The sequence below is a fragment of the Pelodiscus sinensis genome, chromosome 11 (assembly GCF_049634645.1).
Source record: "Pelodiscus sinensis isolate JC-2024 chromosome 11, ASM4963464v1, whole genome shotgun sequence".
NCBI lineage: Eukaryota > Metazoa > Chordata > Testudines > Trionychidae > Pelodiscus > Pelodiscus sinensis.
Genome location: NC_134721.1, coordinates 21,843,787 through 21,868,645, shown reverse-complemented (window position 1 = coordinate 21,868,645; position 24,859 = coordinate 21,843,787). Strand labels below are relative to the sequence as shown.

Sequence of the window (24,859 nt, the reverse complement as noted above, 5' to 3'; positions counted from 1 at the left end):
TCTAATGTGATTCGAAGCAGGAGTTACTGAAGATGTTGCAGAAAGCTTGTAGCATACCCAGCTACTAAATTAGTGACAAAATACAGGTTGAACTCTGTGGTCTGGGACTGTGTTCCCAGACCAGCGAGCCTGAGCCACAAAGGTTGCCAGCAGCTAGGAGATCAGCCAGTCTATCAGCCTGCAGAGCCAGAGGGCAGTGAACCTGGCCAGCGGGCTGGCAGCCAGAGTGGAGCCAGCAACTGGGGGTGCAGATCCCTGTGACCCGCAGTGGGCCAGCAGCAGCCCCATCAGACAGGAGCTGAGCTCTGCCAGCTGGAGAGGGGCCAGGAGCAGGAAGCCCTGCTGGTCAGGAGCTGAGCTCCACCAGCCATAGCAGGCAGGCTCCTGGGGGCAGGAAACTCTGCTGGCAGGGAGCGGAGCTCCGCTGGCCAGTGCAGGAACAGCTGCTGGGGGGCAGGGATGACCGCTGGCCATAGTGGGGCGGGAGACCTGGATTGGAGCCTCACCAGCTGTCTGGGGCAGCACACTGACCTCCCCTGGTCTGGCAAACTCCCTTGTTCAGGACCACTCAGGTTCCAAGGGTGCTGGAACAGAGGAGGTCCAATCTGTACTAGAGCATCCTAAATGATATACCTTCCTCAATACAAATAGCCAATAATACTATTATGTTCTTCTTGGAGAAAATTAAAATTAATCCATGCTTTCATATTGAAAGTACAATCAAATCATCACATAGAAGGCATTATCAGTGCAATTAATTATTATTCCTTTTAATTAGACTCTTTGTCAATAATGTCACCATGAATTATTCAATTAATGAGATTTCAGTCCATGATAGGTGAGCCCAGCATTTTAAGGGCAAATGTGTTAGGCCCAGAAGGGTAGTTTCTAGATATTTAACAACTAATAGAAATGTTTTCATGTTTTTTAAAAACGTTGGGGGGGGGGGGGGCGCGAGGGAAGAAATCACTTCTGAAAAATGTATGGATGTATGAATATGGGGTCTGATCCTGTGACTTCTGAAGTCAGTGGCAAAATTCCTGTGTATATCAATGGGAGTCAGTCCATAATAATTGCATGATAGAGCTGAAAAGCAACACACAACAGCTGCACAGTGCAATTAGAGCCTGAGAATTAGAAAGTGAAATTGCCACTTACAGATGTTTACAGGAGAAAGCTGTTATCAACAAAATCATGTGGTTTGCAGTGAGTGACCAATGACAGACTTCTAGGTAGTAGATAAATCAAGATAAAACATCTGTTATGTGCAAGATATATTACTTAAATAGCTCACATTTCTTCCTTCCTCATTGTATTCATTTGCTGAAATGTAAAAAGAGAAGTCAAATGAATAGCAAACATTCCCCAGACATTAACTGCATTGAGCTTGTAAATACAAATGATCATTAGGAACATCAGTCTATGGCTTTGTCTACACTTAAAAATTTAATGGGCAGCCAGGGCAGTACTTGAAACTAAAAGTCTTGCCACAGCAGGAGCACTGAGAGAGTGATATCCCAGTGCTCTATGTAAACCCCCTCCACCAGGAGAGTAACTCCCAGCTTTTTAGCCTGCAATTTGCTGCAAGAGGGGAGTGGTTATACCCCTGAGCCAGAAAGTTACAGCGCTGTAAAGTACCAGATGCCTGTGTAGACTTAGTCTCACTTTAAACCAGTAAAGGTTTTTACACTTTTATTTTCTTAGTAAAAGGTACCAATTCAACCATCTTGCAGAGTGAGGTCCTGTATTACAGTCCAAAGAGATGTCAATGAAAAAATTACACCCCTCTGGAACGTGTAATGTGAGCTGATATGCTCTTCTCTACTTCCCCACTAACGTAACTAGTAGGGTGGACTTTTGTTTTCACACTGGTATTTTCCTTTATTGACTTTATTGGACTTTTTCTATATTTGAATAACTGAGAACAGAAGTGTACCCAACAACTATAGGTAGGAGACAATAATTCTCTCCATGCTTCATCTTGTTCTTATCCATCTTATAGCAATTCCCAATAGGGAGTCAATTATGATCTATTAATACTTAGTATAGTCTGAATGAACTATAAAGTTGCTAAAATAAATTATGACACTACTAGTGAAGTCACAGTGTTTTTCTTTTTTCAGTTTGATTGCCCGATACAATAGAACCTCAGAGCTGTGAACCCCTCAGGAATAAAGTTGTACGTCATAACCCTGAAATGTTTGCAACTCTGAACAGAACATTATGGTCGTCCTTTTAAAGTTTACAACTGAACATTGACTAATACAGATGTAAAACTTTACTATGAAGAATAAAAATGCTATATGAACCATTTTCATTTAAATGAAACAAGCACAGAAACTGTTGTAAAATCTTTTATTTTTTAAATCTTCCCTTTATTTTTAGTAGTTTACGTTTAACCCAGTACACTTTTGTATTTCCTTCCTTTCTGTCTCATTATGTCTACACAGCTTCCCTCTTCTCCAAAAGCCTATGCAAATGAAGCATGGATTAGCATATTGCTGCACTTCATTTGCATAATTAGGAGCCGTTTTTGCATTGAAAAAATGGGAGAACGGCTCTTGTGCAAGAGGGGTTTCTTTGTGCAAAAAGATGCTGTATAGATGGGGCCTTTTTGTGCAAAAACATCTTGCACAAAACCAGTTCTTAACTAATTATGCAAACGATGTTTGGCAATATGCTAATCCACACTTCATTTGCATAGGCTTTTGCAGAAGAGGGAAGCAGCGTAGGCTGAGCATCTCTCTCTCACTGGCTGCCAAATTGCATTCTTGCCATTACAAATAAGGTATGTGGTTGATTGGTCATTTCATAACTCTGGTGTTCATTCCTCTGTGGTTCTATGGTAGTAGACACTTCCAACAGGGTTTGAGTGGGTTCCATTAAAAAATCCATTTTTATTTCCTTTCCACTGTCCATCCTATTGCATTTAATCTTTCTTCAGGATATTTAGAGCACTTGTTCTAACAAAGATATGTACCCCCATTACCTCTAATAGATTCCTCATTTTAAAGTGGGATTCCTCATTTTAATATTTCAGCTTGGAAATTAGTGCACAATTTATTAGACATCTGGGGTGCATCTACACAACAGGGCTTAACTAAAAAAATAAGCTACGCAAATTGAGCTACATCAATTGCATAGCTTATTTCAAAATTGGAGTATCTATACAGCACTTATTGCGAAATAGAGCACTCTTCCTCTGACTTTCTTTACTCTTCATACAATGAGGGTTACAGGAATCGGAGTAAGAAGTTCTCCAGCTTGACAGTATTTTGACATTATTTTGAAATAACTGCCTGCTGTGTAGACATGGACTAAGTTATTTTGAAATAATGTTGCTGTGTAGACATACCCCTGGAAAACACCAGTTTGCTGTGCAATCAAGTCCTTTTTCTCTTCCTTAAAAACATGTACACTCCATGCATGAAAGAAACCAGGAAACTGGCAGGCAAATAACTTAATCAAGAGCAGCCTTTCACTAAAGGCATAAACCTAAGTAATAGACCAATATTGCCAGATGGTTTTTCATGGTAATGGATAAAGCAATAGTTTATGCCTGTAAACACAATCAGCTGAACTTGTGACGCTCATGAATTTAATTACTGAGTGTCAAAACTTGGATTGAAGGGTCCCTCAGTAACTGAGGACATAGCGGGAATATCCTAAAAGATAACATAAAAAGGAAAGAGTCTTTGCTAGGAGTATGGTATCTAGTATTATCATTCACCGCAAAATCTTTAGTTGTTGCAGTCACAACCTGTCCCTGACCCCTATCTGGTTGGGCACCAGGCTGTTGGGAGTGGTGGACCCAAACACTAAATTCTATGTGCTTGCAAGCCTGCTGGATCAAGAGAATTCCTAGCTCCTAGCATCTCTGTATCTGATGCCTTTCTTGGGCAGAGGGACCATTCAGTCAGCCTACCTGAGGACCCCCTCCCCAAAACTAGTGCCTTGGTCCTCCCGCAAATACTTATGCATGCTTCCTCAGAGGAATTTCCAAACCACAGCAACTTTAATCTTGAAAGCATTAAAGAGTTACAGTTCTATGAAAAACAATAAAATCCTTAATGTGATTCCCTGGAGTCTGATCTCACCCTTCCTTTCAGTCAAGGGTTTGGTCTAGTCAGTGTTCTCAGACTAGGACACCTTTCATGTCTTCCTAGTTGTCTTGCATGATCCAGATGGGTTAAAATGTTTCCCTCCAGGCTTATGTGTGTTACCATTCCTGATTTCTGATTTGTGTCCATTTATCTTTTGTTGCAGAGACTGTCTGGTTTGGCCAACATACATAGTAGCGGGGCATTGCTGGCACTTGACGGCATATATCACATTAGAGGATGTACAGTTGTATGAGCACCTGATATTGTAGCTGCTGTGGTTAGGTCCTGTGATGGTGTCACTTGTATAGATATGTGGACAAAGTTAGCGAAGGGGTTTCTTGCAGGGGAAGGTTCCTGGATGAGTGTGTCTAAGGTATTGTGTGTGGCTGCTGGTAAGTATTTGCTTCAGGTTGGCGAGTTGTCTATAGGCGAGGACTGGCCTGTCTCCCAAGGTCTGTGAGGGTATGTCTATACTACATTTCGAAATCTTATTTCGAAATAATGCGTCTACACACAAAATGCATTTCGAAATAGCTTTTGCTATTTCGAAACAGCGCATCCACACTGATTGGACGCAAAATCGCTTTTAAGGCTGGCCAGAACTGGTTCCGGCAGGGCATCAGGTCAGAAATTACCTTGTGGCCAGGACGACCAGCAGGGCACCATGGGAAGGGCTGGAGCCCCCCTATTTCGAAATAAGCATCTACACAGTGCTTATTTCAAAATAGCAATTTCGAAATTGGCTCTATTCCTTGTGAAATGAGGTTTTCCAATTTCGAAATAAGCCCTCTGCTATTTCAAATTAATGTATTAATTAATAGTGGCTTGTGTAGATGCTAGGAAAGTTATTTCAAAATAATGGCTGTTATTTCGAAATAACTTTGCTGTGTAGACATACCCTTGAGAGTAAGGGATTGTTTTCCAGGATATGTTATAGTTTGTCAATGATGCATTGATGGGGTTTAAGCTGGGGTCTGTGGGCCCTGGTCTATACTAGCGGAGGCCCTATACACTATACTATAAGTGGAGTGTCCACACTACCAAGCCCATTATTTTGAAATAACGGGCTGGTTATATCAAAATCTGTACTCCTGCTTTCTTCAGGGAATAAGCTTATTTCGAGAGAGTTATTTTGGGGATTATTATATAAAAGTTAGTTATTTAAAAATTATTTCCTAGAGTAGACATGCCCTAGGTGATGATAAGGTACAGAGTAACACGGCTACCCCTCTCAGCCTTGTTAGACATAGTCTTTCCACTAGGTGTTGAACCCTTGCTACAAAATGATTCCTCAGTCTATAAGGGTATGTCTACACTACAAAGTTAATTCGAACTAACGGACGTTAGTTCGAATTAACTTTGATAGGCGCTACACTAGCACTCCGCTAGTTCGAACTTAATTCGAACTAGCGGAGCACTTAGTTCGAACTAGGTAAACCTCATTGTACGAGGACTAAGCCTAGTTCGAACTTACTAGTTCGAATTAAGGGGTGTGTAGCCCCTTAATTCGAACTAGTGGGAGGCTAGTCCTCCCCAGCTTTCCCTGGTGGCCACTCTGGCCAACACCAGGGAAACTCTATTGCCCCCCTCCCGGCCCCGGACCCCTTAAAGGGGCACGGGCTGGCTACGGTGCCCGTGCCAGGTGCAAGCCTGCCAGCACCCAGCCAGCAGACCCTGCACCTGGCACGGCTCGAGCCAGCCACCCAATGCCCCCAAGCCCTCCCCCTCTTCCCAGGACCAGGCTGGCGGCTCCCGGGAGCTTGCCCGGGACCGCAAGAGGCAGGCACCCGTTTGGTCTAGTGCGGACATCGTGGACCTCGTCCATGACCTCCGCACTAGGCACAGGAAAGTGGCCATCTAGGGCACGAGAGCTGCCAGCCTGGCCACCCAGGAGCAGGTGTGCATGAAAATCAAGGTGGTCCACCGAGACCCCCGACCCTGAGCCCTGAGCTTACAATGGCCATCCTGGGTCAGACCAAAGGTCCATCTAGCCCAGTAGCCTGTCTGCCGACAGCGGCCAACCCTAGGGACCCTGGAGGGGATGGACCGGAGACAGTGACCAAGCCATTTGTCTCATGCCATCCCTCTCCAGCCTTCCACAAACTTTGGGCAGGGACACCACTCCTACCCCCTGGGTAATACCACTCCATGGACCCAACCTCCATCACTTGATCTCACTTCCCTTTAAACTCTGTTCTAGTTCTAGCCTTCACAGCCTCCTGCAGCAAGGAGTTCCACAGGTTGACTCTTTGCTTTGTGAAGAACAACTTTCTGTTACTAGTTTGAAGCCTGCTACCCATTCCTTTCCTTTGGTGTCCTCTAGTCCTTCTTTATGGGAACTAATGAAGAACTTTTCTGTATGCACCCTCTCCACCCAACTCCTGCTTTTAGAGACCTCTATCCTGTCCCCCCTCCGTCTCCTCTTTTCTAAGCTGAGAAGTCCCAGTCTCTTTAGCCTCTCTTCATATGGGACCTGTTCCCAACCCCTGATCATTTTAGTTGCCCTCCCCTCTCCCAGCCTCTCTCTTCCCCTCTCCGACCTCCTTTTCCCAGTCTCCCCCAGTTTTGTTCAATAAAGACAGATTCCATTTTTGAACACAATTGTCCTTTATTTTGTACATCAAGAAAAGGGGCTAGGGAAGGGTAAGTGGAAGGAGGTGAGGGAGGAATGGGGCACGAGCCCCCGATGGGGAGGACTGGGCTGGCTCTGTGGGCTTCTGGGGGTGGAAGCTCTCCTGCAGCCCCCCAATTGCCCCCTCTCCCCAGATGGCAGCCTGCGGCAAGTGCAGCCGGGCTGATGGCCGAGTGGTGTGATGTGCCCAGTGTGGGCACTCCGGGCACTCCAAGCCAGGACTGGTTTTCAAGCGGGGCACCCCTGAGAACTGTTTGTCCGGGGTGGGGGTCGGGTCCCTTTAAGCACAGCCCTCGGCTAGCCTGAGGCAGCAGCTCCACGCTCTAAGTCCTCCTCTGATGCCCTGCCGGCACTGCTTCCGGCCATCCTTAAGCCCTGTTCAGGGTCCTCTTAATGTGGACATGCTAGTTCGAATTAGCAAAATGCTAATTCGAACTAGTTTTTAGTTCTAGACGCGTTAGTTCGAATTAGCTTAGTTCGAATTAACTAATTCGAACTAAGTTAGTTTGAATTAGCGCTGTAGTGTAGACGTACCCTAAGAGAGTTTGTAATTTAGCATATAGGTCAAACCCCAATCTAAAGATTACTGTATCAAGTAGACCCATTAAACAAAATGGATGTCTACTTTTTTATTGTTTTATTTTTTTGGAAAATAAAATTAAAATGTACATGCTTCATTTCAACCATTGCTCTGTGGTATAGGGCTGGGTTCAATATGCGGGCTGTCCTGGGGACAACCCCAGGCCTCTGTCATGGCAGCAGCTTGGGGCCAAATGAGAAGCGCCTCTCCATGACTGCTGCAGCTCCAGCAGGCACAGCCATGGGAGAGGTGTATGTCCCCTGGCTGGAGTAGGTCCAGGTTCATCTGTCCCCTTGCACTCCCCACCAGAGTGAGGAATGCACCAATCTCTGCATATTACCCTCACTCCCTGACCAAGGGGAACAGCCAGCAATGTACAAATTGGATGGGGGAGCTTCAACCCCCTTTCTCCTGCCCACCCTAAAGGGTGCCTCGAGTGTTGGGGGATGGAGCAGTCCTGGACGGGGGAGGGAGGTGTGACCCCCAGCTAGCCCTTTTCATCTGCCTGGTGGTTCTGTCCCTTTTCTGTATGGTTTTATGAGAAGCAATCCCATTCCAGGCACATCCCATTTTCCTGGCACAACCAAACTCTTACCTTGCTTTAAGTTATGAGAAAGCTGTATACCAAATTTGGTGATCCCAGTTCTTGCTGTTTAGGAGGAGTTCTTAAACAAACAGGCAGACACAAAGACAGACAGACAAACACACAAACTCTCCCTAATATATAGTAGGTAAATCCTACAGTAACACCAAGATCCCTAAGTGCAGGAGTGGAGTACCTCATGCCCAGGACCCACATCTGGCCATCCAGCTTTCCTGGATCTGGCCCCCGAAGCTCAGGGATCCCACATATTGGGGAGTCTGCGCTTGTGCCCCAGCCCCCCTGCCACCCTTGCACAGGGCTGGAGCACACAAAATCTACTAGCCTGGGCCCCCACAAGGCTCTGGTGTGCGAGGGAAATGTGAGGAGTGTCTTTTTCCTTCTCAGTCAGGGGCTTCTCACTTTGCTTCTCACTTGTGTGTAGCCCCTGATTGATTTTTTCGTGGGTCAGCAGTCCCCAATCCAAAAAAGGTTTCCTGCCACTGCCTTAGTGCTTTGCATGATGGAAAATTACACATGGCTTGAGGTGTTCTATGGTTCTTGTGATAATTGTTTTGTGGCTTTAGGGATGAAACCTACAATGCGCTATGCACACCACACTCCTATTGAAGTCGGTAGCTACTGGGGATACTTGGCCCTGTTCAGGAGTTGCTCAATGTCACTTAACAGGGTCTCCCCCTTTGCATCTGATTCTGCACCATGGACCTCAATGGGAATTTTGTCATTGATATCAAGAAATGCAGGATCAGGACCTTCAGAATGATTTGCTCTTCTCTACCTTTCCTCTTGTTCTGTTCATATTATTATGGTTATAGAGTGAACGTGTGGGGCTGTGGGGTGCTTTATAGAACATGTGAAAACACATAACAGGATCTCTGTCCTGAAATGCTATAGCTAGCTTTATCATTTCAGCCATTTATAAAACTAGACTGGGTAAAAATCAAGCAAATATACTGTAGGGAATAATATTGTATTGGCAAGAGGATGGCTTGGATCACTTAAATGGCCTTCTTGAACTCTTTCTTTCTTGAATCTACTGTTCTAGACAAAGCAGTTCATTCATGGAGTTTCATTTTTCAGTCTGAATGTTCCTTATTTGAAACATTTACATCAGAAGCACACCTCATAACCAAATATCTTTGATACCCCGTGTTTCTGACAACACACTTGATCATGAATAGTGGAGGAAAATTTAAAGTCAAGCATACTTTTCTTTTTCCTGATTGGAAATGAAAAAAAAAATCAAATCAACGATAGTTTTACAAGAATAGACATTTTAGTTTAGAACGCCTTAACGACTCACCTCTGGCTTTCAGCCATGGCAAAGGAATGATTATTTCTTTTTCATATTCATTTTTGTAAGCAATGGCAGGATCTTAGATGTCATAAAAGCCTATTTTACAAAATATAAAATTAGAGTAAGTCTAAGCTGCCAATGTCCCTTTAATGTTACATTAACTTACAGAGAATTTGCAGTAAGTGCCCTAGAAGTTGAAAGAAGGGGCAATGTAGCTTCAGTTTCCATTAAATTCTTTTCATCAGTCTGGGGAGGTGACTACTTGTGTCATGATGACACATTCTTCTGGGTCACATGTTCATGAAAGATGGGCTATATGGAGACACACAGCGTGGAAACTATTCTAACTGGAGATCAGTTATGTTGATGAGCTCCACACATGTTATATATTTGTTTATTCCTCTCATGCATCTTATTAATAGTACAAGAGAGAGAGTGAGAGGAAAAAAAGAACCAGTTATTATTCTTTATCCAAATAAAAAATTAAGTCACTTTCCCTCCTTATGGTGTCAACCCTACAAAGGGCTCAGTACTTCTCATGTCTATTTGGGTAGAGCACAATGCTATTCACAAATGCAGTGAAGAGCAAATGGAAGTCATAGAGCACAGATCTCCAAGCCTACCTGATGGTAGCAAAGAAGAAACGAGGCCAAGAGAAGTAAGAAGCAGACAGAATTCAATACTGAATGGGAGGAAATGAGCACAGACAACTATTCTAAAAGCTTCTTTAGAAACTATTTTTTAGGGCTAATCTCAAGAACAAGCAAAACAAGAGGCCACGTAGGGGCCCATGACCCAGTGAACTCCTGGGCCAGCCTTATCTACTGCTTTGGTCCTGTCTCCAATCAAAGGACAAGAGATTTCCCCACTCAAGCTACCAAATTCCACCCACCAGTGGGAGCAGGAGAATCCTCTCCACTTGAAATACCTCTGGTCAGGAGATTGGGGGATTAAAAGCATCATCATACCATTAGCACTAAAAGCATGTGTTGCTACCACTTGAACTAAAGTAGCTCATAGCAGCGGAAAGCCAAAAATATAGCTAGGTTAAAAAAATAGATGAAGGATGGCCCCATCAATGGCTATTTGCCAAGATGGTCAGGGACACAACCTTGGATGTCCATAAACCTCCAATTGCTAGAAGCTGGGACTGGCCAATCACATTGTCCTTTTTTGTTCACCCCCTCGGAAGCATTTGGCACTGGCAACTGACAAAAGACAGGTTACTGGGCTAGGTGGACCATTGGTCTGACCCAGTTTGGCTGTTCTTACGTTATCTTCTTGTATTCTTCTTGGAGTGAGGAACAGAAGCAGAAAGTGGGAGGGGACACCACACTACACACCATTGTGTTACCTTGACTTTCCAAGGCAGCCCAGCTGCAGGAATGGATCAGGATTGTTCCACAATAATTTGGTCAGTCTTGATATAAAGAGTATCACTCTTTAGAGATGGGTCTGAACTAGATCCAAAGCTCCTAAGTCTTCAGATCCAAAGTTATGATTCAGGGTCAATCAACTCTAGTATTCACAATGTGAGGTTATGTTCCTTTAACATACTCTTCAGTTTGTCCTTCATAAGATGGTGAGTTAGGATGAACATTACAGGCTCACAGACTTTCAGCTCAAGATAAATTAGCTCTTTAGAAATTCTGTCATGAAGCCATCATAGAAAGGGCAGATGTCACTAGCATGGGTCATGTCAAATACAGATGGAGCATTCAGATCAACAGCACTATTTCAGTGTTTACACATTGGAAAGAGTATTTGTCCAGTGGATAGTGCAGTCATGTTAGAGTCATACTCCAGACACATGAGTTCTGTTCCCAATTCTGCCTCTAATTTGTGTTATGACCTTGATCAGTCACTTACTTTCTTATGGGTCTCAGCATAATCATTTATGAAATGGGTATAACAATATCTTCTTCTTTCAGCATACAGTCAACCTGTGAAACTCCTTGCCAGAGGATGTTGTGAAGACCAGGACTTTAAAAGGGTTCACAAAAGAACGAGATAAATTCATGGAGGTTAGGTCCATCAATACTTATTAGCCAGCATGGGTAGGAATGGTGTCCCTACCCTCAGTTTGTCAGACGCTGGAAATGGATGACAGGAGAGGGATCATTGTTGGAAGATACTGGGCCAGATGGACCTTTGGTCTGACCCAGTATGGCTGTTCTTATGAATATTGTAGAGCTGAATTAACGGTTATGTGGAAGATGTCTTGAGTGGAAGCATTAGTATTATTGAACAGATGGTATATTGAAAGACTGTCTGTCAGCCGACAGTCAGGGCAGTGTGTGTGTGTGTGTGTGTGTGCTATACACCCGAGACTTCAACTGCTGAGACCGGGGTCCCTTGCAGCGGGCAACCTGGAGGAGGTTGACGAGTGCCCCAATGGATTGTGCCACCTGGGTGTGACACAAATCCAAACTCCCAAGCTCTCCCTATATCTGTCCCTAAGACCGGCTGAAGTTCTTTTAAATTGTGCTTGGTTCTGTTACAGCAACTGAAGGAGTCAGGTTAAAACTTAAACAGTTACAGGTTTATTTGAGGAAGCTTATAAATCATATGGTTGCAATGGCTATTGTTCTATTTCTCAACTACTAGCAAAATATAGATCTTAAAAATGGTTACAAGGAAGATAAAGATAGGAAAATAGAAATAATGGTACCAAGTAACAGCTTACTCTTTCTATGTGTACACTTAAGACAGAGGACCACATCCAGGTACAATTTTTACCCCCTTCTGTGCCTCTCGACTCCAGCATGTCAGGCCAGGGCCAGTCCCTCAATTCCTAGGAAAGACGAAAATACGAGGTGGGCGTCCCCATAGACCCTCGGGAGGTCAAACACCTAACCTGACCAGCAGGTAGAGGGTAGAATGACACTCAAAGTGAGTGTGTGTTGGACCTATCTTATATACTCATGGGGTCACGTATTTCTCTTTCTTGTCTGTCATGCCAAATGGGGCTGGTCTGTCTTTTGTGAGACCAGTTCTTACAAGGGAGTTGTGAACTTAATTTACACTTGTAAGAGAGATAACTAAATTGGAATTACTGGGGATTCTTTTCTCAGTGGGAAATTCCTCTCCCAGGGACTGTGTGTGTGTTCGAATCAACATAGGTGCCAGCCGGGGCAGTTCTCGCAGCCTCGAGGCCAGCTTGTTGACTTAATCGCTCTCTCTCCACATATTTGTTTTTTTCAGCTTCTCAGGATCAGATGAGCCAGCATAGACTATGCTGATATTATTGCTCCTTCTCTGTCCTGTATGCTTCAGAAAGGCAAATAAGATTGATGAGATGGGGTGTTGGTCTGTCTGGCTACACTGTCTCTCAGGAAAAATAGATTATAGCACATAAACCTCAAATCCAGAGCTGTCTCTAGACATACATGAAATATGCGGTGTAGAGCACCTGAAAATTTGGGGCACGAAGTTTTTGGGTGTCCCTACGCAACTGTGTATGCTTAAGGACAGCCCTGTGCAGGGCCGCTGATGGGGGGGTGATAAAAGGGGCCGTTGCCCTGAGGCCCAGCAATTTAAAAGGGTCCAGGACTCCCAGCCGCTACTGCTGGGTAGCAGCAGTGACCAGAGCCGCAGGCCTTATAAATCACCTCTGGAGCCTCATGCGGCACGGTCTGGGTGGCATTGAGAGCTGGCTGGGGAAGGCTAGTCCCCAGCCCTTCCACCTGAGGCACCGCCCCCTTCTGAGGATCTGGAGTTGAGCTGCCCCCACTTTCCCAAGGCACCAGCAAGTCTGTTGCTAGTCCTGGCTCTCTGTCACCCCCACTACCTGCTGGTTCCACATTGGCCCCTCCTCCCAGCTATTCTTTCCTGCCAGCAGCAGAGCTTCTCCCTGCTCCATCCACATACTTTTGTTCAGCAGCCAACCACTAACTGAGGGCTCCCTTCTGCCAGACTGGGAGTGGAAAGGAGCCCTCAACCTCTGTGGCTCTGCTCTAGCCCCCGGGAAGCACCCAAGCTCTGGTAGAAGCCGTGGGAGGAGGGAAGTCGCGCAGAATGGGAGGGAAACCCTGAGGACAAGACCTCGAGCAGAAGCTACATAGTAGGGGAGGAGGGGATGGCAGCCCCAGGGAGAAGCTGCATGGGTGGTGGGAAGCCCCTGGCACCCAGCAGAGACTACACAGTGAGAGGAGAGGGAAACCCCAGCCCCCACCCCTAGCAGAAACTGTGAAAGGGTAGGAGCAGCCTCAGTTGTGTAGGTCCCCACAAATTGTAAGGACAGTTCTACTCAAAGCATTAATCCTAGAAAGTCTCAGGGGGCAGCCATATTAGTTGGTAACTTTAAAAACAACGGGTAGTCCTAGGGCACCTTAGGGTACATCTACATAGTGCGGCTGTTTTGGAATGCTGGAGGTATACCGAAATAGCTACTCTGCATCTTAACAAGCCACCTGTTATTTCAAAATATTTTTCGAAATAACGGGAAAGTTATTTCAGCATCCCTGTATCAGTTAAGGGGTGTTTCAAAATAGTGTGTTATTTCAAAATTTGGCACTGTGAAGACACACCAAATTTCAAAATAGTATTGAAATAAGATAAGCAATTTCCGTAGCACCAATTGTCTATCTTATTTTGACTTTAGAGTGCTGTATAGATGCACCCCTGGAGACTAATACACACACACAAATATGGTATCATGAGTTTTCATGGGCAAAACCCCTCAGATAATGAGCTGGCTAGGAACAGCAGAAACCAAGTATTTTATACCAGAGGGGGGAAAGGGACCTTCCAATTGAAAGACTGGTGCAAATTCTAGAGTTAGAGGATCGAAATAAATGAGAGAGACATCTTTCTTCAGTGTGAAACAAAGTATGTCAATGGGAATAATGCATTTACGTTTGTATTGGATGCATGGAACTCAGTAGGCTCCTGTGCATCCTAGGTAATACAGGACTATAACAAATAAATAATAATTAAATGACGCATAGTAGGCCAGTGGGGTTTTCCACCGTGATTTAGCTCCTCGGCTGTCAAAATAAAGACACATTAGTGGCTAAGAATGTCTAGTAAGTTTTCCAAGCCAACATGATTTAGTTGTAAGGAAGATACCAGTTTTAAATTCCACCCATTTCTTTTCTCCCTGTAATTGTCCTGCTGCTACTGCTTACAATGTCATGGTACCCTTGAAGTAAGGAACTTTTCTGCAAGGCACTTTGCTAGCTTATTTAGAGCAGTTATTTCCTTCTCCCTAGTATTTCCTTAGGCCCTACTGCAAATCAGAAATCTCTCTGGCACTGGTGGATCAGTCATATGTTTCCTGCTGATCCCTGAGCCCAAAAGCTATTTAGTAGTTTGCCCAAACAGTTTGCAAAGTGGCCTGGAATCCCTGTGGCTAATATAAGAGGTCAAATGGTGCCATTAGACAAATGCATGCATGCATTAATGGGAACCATGCAAGAATATCTAAAGACCACATGTGTCCTAAGGTCATTACCATTTGAGGAGACATGCCCATCCATGACTGTTCATTTCACTCCATAATAGTCAGTGAGTTGTGTCAAAACTGTAAGAAAGGAGCATTGTCTTTTCAAAAGGGCAGTAGGAGAGCTTAATGCTACTAGCTTCACACAGTTTGGGTATGTCTACACTTGCTCCCTAGTTCAGACTAGGGATGCAAATGGAGCATACCGAAATTGCTAAAGAAGCGTAGGATTTAAATATCCTGCACTTAATTAGCATATTCATGGCCGGCCGCCATTTTGGATTCTGGGTATTGCGAAATAAGGTGCCCCGTGTAGACGCGTTATTCCAAGAGAAAACCCTTCTCTCAGAATAACTGTTATAGATGTTTAACAGTTATTCCGAGAAGGTTTTCTCTCAGAATAACGCATCTACACGGGGCAACTTATTTCGCAATACCCTGAATCCAAAATGGCGGCCAGCAGCGAATATGCTAATTAAGTGAGGGATATTTAAATCTCACGCTTCATTAGAATTTTGGTATGCTCCATTTGCATCCCTAGTCCGAACTAGGGAGCAAGTGTAGAGATACCCTTAGAGTGTCTTAAACCTTAGGCACCATCTGAGCCCTGTAGCCAATTCATATATTAAACAGACACTGAATGACTATTGTGCTTCTCTAGGCAACCACCTGGCTAATGATATTATCCTATGAAACCTGATGCTATGTCTACACAGCAATGTTATTTTGGAATAACATAGAGCGTGTCTACACAGCAAGCCAATATTTTGAAATAATGTCAAGCTGGAGGACTTCTTACTCCAACTCCTGTAACACTCATTTCACAAGGAGTAAAGGAAGTCAAAGGAAGAGTGTTCTTCCTTCGTCTTCCTGCTGTGTAGACAGTGCCAAAAGTTGAATTAAGCTATTTTGACTTTAGCTACACAATTTATGTAGCTGAAGTTATGTACCTTAATTTGACTTTGTCCTGCAGTATAGATGTGCTCTGAGGTTGTAAGTGTGGTGGGTTCAGTCAGAGATCTCCTTAAGACTCTCATTTGATGTATAGAAATACTGAGTCCACCAACCTACCCTCTCGGACACCCCACCACCATGTCCTGGTGGGACAGACCACCAACCTTCTTGGTGAAAACCAAAACAAAGTCGTCATTAAGAACCTCTGCCATTTCCACATTTTCTGTTAGGGTATGTCTAGACATCATTTTCCGCATCTTAACAGCACGCCCATTATTTTGAAACAATCGAAATAATGGGCTTGCTATTCTAACGTCTTGGTACACTTTGTTCCACGAGGATTAAGAGTTGGAATACTTGTCTTTTTTTGAAATTTAGCACTGTGTAGACAGCACCAAATTTCGAAATAAGGTATTTTGAAATACTCTTGAAAAAAGCTTCGTAATGTGCATTGCTCAAATTGCGTACCTTATTTTGAGCTATGAGTGGAGTGTAGATGCACCCTTATTGTTTTTCCCTTTTCATTGAGTAACGGTTCTACCCTGTCCTTGGTCTTCCTCTTGCTTCTAATATATTTGTAGAATGTTTTCTCGTTACCCTTTATGTCACTAGCTTGTTTTGTGCCTTTGCCTTTCTAATTTTGCCCCTAGATACGTGTGTTATTTGTTTATATTCATCCTTTGTAATTTGCCTAATTTCCACTTTTTATAGACTCCTTTTTTATTTTTAGATCACTCAAGAACAAATTCCTTCCAGCAACCATGCATCACACCTCAAACATACTCACCCAGTACCTACCCCAGCAATAAACTCCGTTGCCAGAATAATTTCACAAACCAACCAGAGAAACTGCAGAACTGGCCTTCATATGCAAATTTGACCCCTTTACCCAGGGACTGAACAAAGATATTTCCTGGATGTGCCGTTATATTCAACACCCAAATGCATCAAAAGCTAAGTATTGGACACTTACAGCCCACTCTATTAGACTCATTTAGTACAGACACTTTAATTGACAGGTTTATTTCTTCTCCCCCGCTCCCCTCTTTTTCTGCTTTATATTTTTCCCGCTGTGCCTCTTGCTCCATTCATCTGAAGAAGTGGGTTGTGCCCTGTCATGATCGTGAGAGATGGCCAGCAGCCTGGGGACTAAGGGGTTAACTATACCTAACCCATGTAAAATTGGCCAATAGGAATGTAGGTAGGAATTTCAAACTGGAACAAAGGAATTTTTAGGTTTTCCTTCCTTTGTTTCTGGGGCAGATTCTCACCAGCTACTAAGGGAGTTAAACAGAATGTCTCCCTCCAAGACTAGACTCTTCACTCTTCTATAGGTAGGGTAAAGTTTAGATAAATCCATTAGGTTTTATTGTTTTATGGTTTGGGAAATGGGATCTGATGTCTGTGCATTTAAAATGGGGTTTTCTCTCTTTTGCAACTAAGTTTGGGCCCATAGTGGAATTCCCCATGAGTATATTACTTTGTGACTTTACCATCTAGTCATTATGCTTGCAACAGGAATATTGTGGTGATAATAAAAGTTCTTTCTCTTTCCTTTTATTAACCTGGTATTGGTTAATTTTTGTGTCCTGGTTTGTACTTTAAGGGTGAGATTTCCCAAGTGATCTCTCCCCTGATTTTTTTATTAGTTGGGTGGTGGCAGCGGAGTTTTTATCCCCCAAATCTTGGTTGTTAAGATTTTGGGGGGGAAGTTTTTTACCAAAGCCTGGGAAGATAAGGTATTGGGGTACTTTTGTGGGCCTCCACTTCTGCATTTATCATGCCAGAGTGGGGGAGGAGCCTTGACATGCCCACAGAAACTCATTATACTATCTATATTTTTGTTAGTCTCTAAGGTGCTATGGGACCATATATTTGTAAAGGTTTTTTTTAGTGGAATGTTGTTATCCTATAATGAGGGTGGACTCAGCTTATGACCTGGCTGGAGGGCTGAATTACTACCCAGTGGAAAGGGTACATGACAAAGCAATCTAAGGGTATGTCTACACTACCCCGCTAGTTCGAACTAGCGGGGTAATGTATGCATACCGCACTTGCTAATGAAGTCCGGGATTTGAATTTCCCGGGCTTCATTAGCATAAGCGGGGAGCCGCCATTTTTAAATCCCCGCTGCTTCGAACCCCGTGCAGCGCGGCTACACGGGGCTCGAACTAGGTAGTTCGGACTAGGTTCCTATTCCGAACTACCGTTACTCCTCGTGAAACGAGGTGTACCGGTAGTTCGGAATAGGCACCCTAGTCCGAACTACCTAGTTCGAGCCCCGTGTAGCCGCGCTGCACGGCGTTCGAAGCAGCGGGGATTTAAAAATGGCGGCTCCCCGCTTATGCTAATGAAGCCCGGGAAATTCAAATCCCGGGCTTCATTAGCAAGTGCGGTATGCCTACATTACCCCGCTAGTTCGAACTAGCGGGGTAGTGTAGACATACCCTGAGTGATGTCCCACAGTGAACAATGGATGTAGGGGAGAGTTGGGACCAGTGTTCCCTGTAAACTGTATGCTTGTGTGGCCACCCAGCAGAGATTCCATCTGATCAACAGAGTGTCCACTGGTGTTTTTGTGTTTCTACTGGTGGTGCACATTTACACATGCTTCAGTACATATACCAAAATGTATTCAGCACATGGGCTGGTAAGCTCACTCGGTCACAGAGAAAAAGGGTGGGGGAAGGGATGAAACATACAGGCTACGTCTACACTGGCCCCTTTTCCGGAAGGGGCATGTAAATTTCAGGAGTCGTCGTAGGGAAATCCGCGGGGGATTTAAATATCCCCCGCGGCATTTAAATAAAAATGTCCGCCGCTTTTTTCCGGCTTTTAAAAAAGCCGGAAAAGAGCGTCTAGACTGGCCCCGATCCTCCGGAAAAAGTGCCCTTTTCCGGAGGCTCTTATTCTTACTTTGAAGTAAGAATAAGAGCCTCCGGAAAAGGGCACTTTTTCCGGAGGATCGGGGCCAGTCTAGACGCTCTTTTCCGGCTTTTTTAAAAGCCGGAAAAAAGCGGCGGACATTTTTATTTAAATGCCGCGGGGGATATTTAAATCCCCCGCGGATTTCCCTACGACGACTCCTGAAATTTACATGCCCCTTCCGGAAAAGGGGCCAGTGTAGACGTAGCCACAGAGTGAGCAATGTGATTGTCTCATGTGACATGGAAATGCCACAATTTTTGTCTTAAAAGTATTTTCGGTGAGGTCGGCATGGGGTGCAGGGGAAGCTGGTGTGGCTTCTTATTGGAATAGGCCAGGAGCAAATCATTTCCCTGAAAAGGGAAGCAGCCCTCAGACAGACAGGGTTGGATTAAGAAAGGGTATTTAGGAGCAGCATCTCAGGGCCCCAGGATAAGCTGGGGGGAGGCACAAAAAGATCTCTGGGCCACCAAAAGTCTACATCTTTCTGTGGGGCCCCCTTAGCCCCGGATCCTGGGTTGCAGCCCCATAAGCCCCTGTGCATTATCTGGTCTTGCTGGCTGGGGAGGCAGGGAGGTGGCTCCACACACTACCATTAACCCCTCGCTAGGTTGGTGCTGCATTGTCATGAGCACTGGGGGAAGCTTGGTCCCTACACTGCCCTCACCTGCAGGCCTTGCCCCCACAGCTCAAGGCAGGAATTTGGTGCGGGAAAAGTGGGGGGGCTGAAGCGGGAGCTGGGGAGCAGTGAGGGGAGGCTGAGATTCATACAGGAATTCTGCACTATCCCTGTCACTGTCAGGAAGTCACTGTCACTCCTGCAAACCCCCCCCCCCCACACACACAGCTGGTCTGCCCCCTGCCCTGCCCAGCCAGAGTGAGCCCCTCACTCTGCTGCAAACTATGCACTTCCCCCGGCTCCCTGACAGTGATGGGAAGGGGAACAGCAGCAAGCATAATCTTAGTACAAATTTGGGGGGGACGGGGAGCTTCAGCCCCACTCCCTACCCTCCCTAAATGGCACCCTGGAGTGAAGGGGAGGGGGGGTAGGACTGGGGCAGTCCCAGACTGGTGGAGAATGGATGAAACATGCAGAGTGAGCAATGGAATGGCCTCAAGTGGCAAGGTAATGCCACAAAGTTTGTGTTTAAAGTACTTTGGGTGAGATCAGCATGGGGTGCGCCCCCAACCAACCTCCTTAACCTGCCTTGGTGCCTGCTGCATAGTGCCCTGGATTCTAGACAGCCTCACAAAATCTAATAGCCCCAGTTCCCCAGAAGAGTTAATTTGGCCCTGCAGACATGTGTGTCGGGACCCACTTCCTGGTCGGGTTACTTGTGGGTGATGCTGCCTCCACGCCATCCTTGCTCAGGGGATGAGTTGAAAGTGACGCCCTAGCTCTGAACTCACCTAGCTCAGAATAGCCCTGTCAAGTTTGCCTACCCTCCTCTTCTGACATCGTACCTCACATGGAGAGCACATCAGGGGATTTTGTTCTATTGCAGTTAGAGGCTGGGATGCACGTGTATTTTAAACAGGGCTTATAATAGAAAGCTTACTTTGACCTTCACTATGGAGAGATTAGCACCATTCCGTAACTAAGTACCACACCTTGTCCTAAATATCCAGAGGCAATTTCTGCTTGCAGCATTGCAGGTGTGCTGAGCTGAAATAGCCCAATAACAATAAAGCCAGTGCTGTCCTGTCACGGGACCACGGGGATTCCTTTCCAATCACTTCTTTATTAGGTGGACTTCTGTCCTGCTCAGGAAGGGTTCAAGACATCTGTGTGCTGATGCTGGAAGAGAAGCCTTGAGCTGTGGCAGTTTGCTGAGCAAAATTGCATTGTGTGTGTTTGAAACTAGAGAATGGGGAGTTTGTAATTACTTTGCCTTTACCCATGAGACACCTTTGGTTTCTCCCATCATGTTCAAATAAGAAATGGTGTCAAACTGCTTCCTTGTGAGGGCTAGATTCTTCTGGTCTATATATGGTTGCATACTGGAGGATGGGGAGAAATAAGAAACTTCTTTTCCATTTGCACTGCCTGTGCAAGGGGCAGGCAGAATTGCAGCTCCTCACACCTCCTCTCTCCCTGAGAGCATTTAATCCCACAAAGGTGACTTGAAGGGGAGAGGAGGAGGCAGGGTTATGGCTCTGTCTCCCCACATACATCGACCCCTAATCTGCCACCCCAAAATGACTTTAACAAGCAGACTTTGGAGCCATTTGTGCTTGACATATGGGATTTTCATAAAGACAACATTGTCTTATGTTGCTGCCACTGACTTTAATGAGGGTACAGTTAGTTCAGTGCCGGGCACTTTGGAGGCCCAGGGGGGGCAAAGCAGAGCCAAGCCGCGGAGCGCGCGGCCAGCGGACAGCCCAGACGCGTCTGGGCTGCCCGCTGCCCGTGTGTTCCGCCGCTTTGCTCCCCGTCCCCCTGGTCTGCAGACCAGGGGGACGGGGAGCAAAGCAGAGCAAAGCCGCGGAGCCCGAGGGCAGCAGGACAGCCACGGCACGTCTGGGCTGTCCCGCTGCCCCCGTGCTCCGCGGCTTTGCTCCGGACACCTGTGGTACAGCAGGTGGGGCGCTGCCGGTTGGTCCCACAGCGCCGCTCTGGGCGCTACTGGACCAACCGGGCAGCATCCCAGCTGCTCTGCCCCAGGCGTCCTGATTCAGCCACTGCTGGTCAGTTTCAGCAGCGGCTGAATCAGGACGCCTGGGGCAGAGCAGCTTGGGTGCTGCTGGGTTGGTCCAGTAGCGCCGAGGAGCGGCGGCGCTACTGGACCAACCCAGCAGCACCCCAGCTGCTCTGCCCCAGGCGTCCCCAAGTCAGCCGCTGCTGAAACTGACCAGTGGCTGACTACAGGAAGCCCCTGCCCCGGGCTTCCTGGAATCAGCCGCTGATCAGTTTCAGCAGCAGCTGACTTGGGGATGCCTGGGGTTCTTAAGTTGAATCTGTATGTAAGTCAGAACTGGCGTCCAGATTCAGCCGCTGTTGAAACTGATCAGTTTCAGCAGCGGCTGAATCTGGACGCCAGTTCCGACTTACATACAGATTCAACTTAAGAACAAACCTACAGTCCCTATCTTGTACGTAACCCGGGGACTGCCTGTAATGAGCAAGCCCATTGCAGACAATCGCATGATTCAGGTTAACAAATGTTTGTAGGATCAGATCCCAAAATACTAGTCTTCAGCATTTCTTGATAGTATTCCATACAAGTACAGATCTGTCTTAATAATAGGCAGCTGATTCCTAATCTGAGAATCTTTCTCAGGTTATAGACAGATGACAAGGATGAAGAAAATAACAAACCCCACAACCAAAAACCTAAACCTCCCCCCACTCACCCACAGTAAAAATTACTATAATCCTATGCCCATTCTTTAGATTTTACATTCCCAGAAGATAAAGGATGGCCATTTGGCTGTCTCAATTCACTGACTTCATTGTTATCTCCTGTTTCTTCTACTAAAGTGGATTTCACTGATCACAGACTGTGTGTTTCTTGGTCCAGACCAGAATTCTACCAATATTCTAGCATCACCCATCAATACTCAGTTCACAGCTCAGTGTTTGGCCAAACTGAGCCGGCTCACCTGGTGTGCTAGGTGCACTACAAAATAAAATGTATCCAGTCCTCATCACAGAGTAACCCAATCTTTGCTGCCAGTTACTCCCCTGCACTCCTATTGACATCATGGTCTAGATCAGGGGTGGCCAACCTGCGGCTCTTGAGCCACATGCAGCTCTCTGCATAAAGAAATGCGGTTCTTTCCAGTTCTTAGTCACATGCCTGGACTGCTCATGGCTGGCAGCACATGCCCCAGCACCTGCTCACAGCCGGCTGCTCTGCGGATGTGCCCTAGTGCCTGCTCATGGCTGGCTGGTCTGCGCATGCACCCCAGCACCTGCAGGGAGAAGTGCATGGGGGCAGCAGCTCCAGGACCCAGGTATTGGGTTAGAGTAGGGGGGAGAGGGGTGTGCCTGGCTCAGTGGGGGGGGGGGAGGAGATTGGATTAGAGCAGGGGGAGGGACTGGGGGTGCCGGGCTCTGGGGGAGGAGAAGGGGATTGGGATGGGGGGGAGGATCCCTGGCTGTGGTATAGGGGTGGGGAATTGGGTTAGAGAGGGGGGGGGGGATGAAGCACCTTAAATTCAAAGCCTTCGTGGATGCAGAATAAGGCAGTCAACACAGATGTCATATTTAAATTTTAGGACAAAAAAAGAATTGGCTCGTATCTGCTTTACACTGTTTCTTTAAAGAAAATTGAAAGGCTATTGTTTGCCAGGCTGAAGCAATTATTCTGAGATCTGAGTCTCTTCTCTATTGTTTTTGAACCTCTCATATTTGCAGGCTGGGAAAGACCTGAATTTTTAGAATTTTAAAAAGCCATAATCTTCATAAGTTAAAAAAAAAAAAAAAAAAAAAAAAAAGGAAACCATACTAAAGATCAACAAACTGGAGTGAAACAGGCACTTCAAACTGTGCTAATTTATTTCTCAGTTCAGTTTAATTTTTAAAAACTCACAGGACATAATAGGGCAGTAGTGTTAAATTTAAAATACATGGTGGGATGCTAATTTTTAGGGTGAGAATATTACTGAATTTTTAAAGTTTTTTTTTTTAATTTGATGTTTATTCCTTGTCAAGTTCTCTGAAGATCTATGGACTGGCCATGAATTTTTTAAGTGACTAGAGACTTTTTTATTGTTTTTTGTCCAAACTGTCCTATAATGTCATTTTTATCACTACATTTTGTGTACTATAGCTATCTATCTATCTAGATAATTATATATATATAAATAAATATATAACACTTGGCTCTTTGTACTCCATCCATAGCTATTTTGGCTCTTCGTCTCTAAGGCTGTGTCCAGACTCCATGCCTCCTTCGACGGAGGCATGTAGATTAGCCAGATCGGAAGAGGGAAATGAAGCCGCGATTAAAATAATCGCGGCTTCATTTAAATTTAAATGGCTGCCCCGATCTGCCGATCAGCTGTTTGTCGGCAGATCGGGAGAGTCTGGACGCAATGCCCCGACAAAGAAGCCTTTCTTCATCGACACAGGTAAACCTGGTTTCACGAGGCTTACCTGTGTCGATGAAGAAAGGCTTCTTTGTTGGGGCATCGCGTCCAGACTCTCCCGATCTGCCGACAAACAGCTGATCGGCAGATCGGGGCAGCCATTTAAATTTAAATGAAGCCGCGATTATTTTAATCGCGGCTTCATTTCCCTCTTCCGATCTGGCTAATCTACATGCCTCCGTCGACGGAGGCATGGAGTCTGGACACAGCCTAACTGGTTGGCCGCCCCAGTCTAGATCACCCAGAGCCATCCCTACCAGTGCTGGTGCCCTGTACAACGCGCCCCCCTGCAGGTGGAATGGCCAGTTTGCATGGGCAGAGTGGTTGCAGGGGCAGAAGCTGTAGAGGGCAGGGGGTTGCCAACTCTTCTGGAACAGATGCCATTCGTGGCAATGGAGTCCAGTCTCTCCAGTTTGGGAGAGTTGGCAACCCTGCAGCAGGGCAGGGAGGGAGACTCACGGCACCCTCAAGGCAGCAAGTGGGAGGTGTGGGTAGTGGTGGAGGACATGAGTGCAGGCTGGAGGAGTAGTGGGTGGCTGTGCTGCCAGCCAGAGAGAACCAGCACTTTGAAGGGAAAACTGCTACTTGTGTCCAGCTGAGGGCTAGGCAGCCGCCACCTGCTCCTCCTAAGTCCTCCGACCCATGCTGGGTGCAGCCCACAGGGGGAGGGGCCCATCCAAGTGATAGGGTTGGGGGCTACTGGAGCCCTGGTGCTGAGCCTGCAGCTGTTTAACATCCTGTTCATAGGCATATGTAGCATAGAGCCCTATGTAACCCATGCACTTAATAGGGAGCTCTCTCTTTAAGAGAGGTAGGAGTGAGCTGAGTGTTACTGTTGCTGTGTAGATTCAGCACTCCACCCAGAAGCATCTGGAGTTGGGTCCAGTAGTTTGGGGTCAGACTTCATGAGCAAGCAGCAGGGCAGATGCTTTTCTAAGGCCTGTGTGAGCTGGAAGAAGCTAATCCAGGAGCAGGGGCCTCTGTGAGCCTAGGCAAACTAGGCAATTGCCTAGGGCGCTGCTGGCCTGGGCGCCCGATGATGACGTCACGGGGCGCCGGGGCGCCCCGTGAATACATCATGGCCCTTGATGGCCGTGCAGGTGGGGGCGCTGGTAGCGCCTCTGCCTAGGGCGCCGGCTGCTGCAGCCAGCCTCAGGCCGCTCCTGTCCAGGAGCAGAAAACTGGCTGCTGTTCCTCACTCTGCAGCAGGTAGTGATGTTGTTACCG

General features: G+C 46.1%; 1 long non-coding RNA gene across 2 annotated transcripts in view; it reads right to left on the bottom strand.

Moving 5' to 3' along the window:
* Positions 1-24,859, bottom strand: part of LOC142830925 (uncharacterized) — a 138,191-nt gene that overhangs the window by 63,245 nt on the left and 50,087 nt on the right. The window contains exon 2 of one of the 2 annotated variants that reach the window (XR_012906474.1): positions 1,159-1,323. The exons of the other annotated variant lie outside the window; for it this stretch is intronic. This is a non-coding gene — a long non-coding RNA (uncharacterized LOC142830925). The remainder of the gene's footprint in view (positions 1-1,158; positions 1,324-24,859) is intronic. 2 annotated transcript variants of the gene reach the window in all.